The sequence below is a fragment of the Salvia hispanica genome, unplaced genomic scaffold, assembly GCF_023119035.1.
Source record: "Salvia hispanica cultivar TCC Black 2014 unplaced genomic scaffold, UniMelb_Shisp_WGS_1.0 HiC_scaffold_869, whole genome shotgun sequence".
NCBI lineage: Eukaryota > Viridiplantae > Streptophyta > Magnoliopsida > Lamiales > Lamiaceae > Salvia > Salvia hispanica.
In genome coordinates, this window is record NW_025952653.1 from 1 (window position 1) to 1,693 (window position 1,693).

At 31.8% G+C, this 1,693-nt stretch overlaps 1 long non-coding RNA gene across 1 annotated transcript; it reads left to right on the top strand.

Moving 5' to 3' along the window:
• On the top strand, positions 1-761 carry LOC125200257. The gene is made up of 2 exons (XR_007172704.1): positions 1-103; positions 631-761. It is a non-coding gene; the product is annotated as an uncharacterized LOC125200257 (long non-coding RNA).
• The last annotated feature ends 932 nt before the right edge of the window (positions 762-1,693 follow it).

Genomic DNA, 1,693 nt, shown 5'->3' on the forward strand with positions numbered 1-1,693 from the left:
GACTATCTAGTTCCTATTTGCGAAGAGACACACCAACAAGCAGTTTGTTTTACAACGCGGCATTGCCTCTGTGATAATTTGCGAGGAACTGAGAAGATTGATGGTACATTCAATGATGACTCTTTCTATACTCCATTCGTTTCATAGTAGTAGAGTCATTTTGTCATTTTGATAAGTTTCATAATAGTAGAGTAATTTCTTTTTTTTAATAAAAGTCAACACGTTTCATCTCACTTACTTTAATCTCTCTTATTTTATTCTTCTCTCCACCTTTTTCGGTTTCTATTTTATTATTACTTTTCTTAACTTACTTAAAAGTGATTAGTAAAATCATAACTTTTCAATTTTTTATAATTGTCCAAAATGGTCGAAATCTAAAATACAATGACCGGTTTTAGACAATATGACATCATTCTATTTCTAGTGCTAATTAAATTTACATTGATTTAACTGAAACCAAGTGGTTTACTGTTAAACAATTGCTAAAATTTGTAAAGTTATGATTTTATATTCCAGTCTTGTGAGTTTATGGGACAGACAAGTCCATAAAAAATAATATTACAAATTACAAGTATCTCTTAATGCATAAATTCGTTATTTTAATTTTATATTTTTATGTGTGTTATTCAGATAAGTCAATATGCAGACGCAGTGACGACTGCAAATTAGAATGCAAAACGGGTACGAGGAAGGTATGCATAAATGGTGTCTGCAGATGTGTAACAACCCCAAAACTTTGAAAGGATTCTTACATGATTAAATAAAACACATTGCTGCTTATGCTTGTCAGTATTTTGCAATTATTTTCAATGACTTTCAAAAGAATAAATTCAAAGTAAAAGTTTATAATGTCTAATACATGCATTAAAAGTCCGATAAAGTATAATATTATAAAATAATTGAACCCTAATATATTACAATTAAACAAAAGAGACGCGCAAGTCTAAGGCAGTCCATTTGATAGTCAACACTCCAAGGAAAAATCTCCAAAAATAATTTCCCTACATGAGATTATCTTTCAAATTTACATGATTTGCAAATATCTCTACCAAATCCATAGGGACCTCCTTAATATAGTGGAGATGCAAGTAGTGTGATATCTCAAGATTGTATTAAAGGCTAAAATCTTGACCTAAGAGTTACAATATCTTTTAGCAGCAAGAAAAATAAAATATACCATCCAATTGCCAAAGATAACAAGTATATATATCCCCAAAGTCTCTACAAATATCGAACACCCAAAATTTTCTTCACACACAGTCACACACCAACAAATCATCAAATCATCAAAAGGTAAACCCCACGTCTATCTTTCTTTACTATACATACCCAAGTAGGGATGTGATCTTGCTAACTACTCCCTCCGTCCGCGAATAGGAGTTCCATTTGTTTTCGGCATGGGTTTTAAGAAATGTTAAGAAAAATGGGTGGAAGAATGTTAGTGGAATAGGGGCCCAACTTGTATATATTAGTTTTAAATGATATGTGAGTGAAATGAGTTAGTGGAATGTGGGGCCTCTTTACCATTTATGGTAATTATGAACCAGGCTCTTATTCAAGGACGGATCAAAATGGAAAAACGAGACTCCTATTCGCGGACAGAGGGAGTAATTAGCAATCTAAAATTAAGACTAATTCTTAATCATTAGATTAGGAGATCTAGTGATTGATATAAGACCAAGTGGATTAGTAT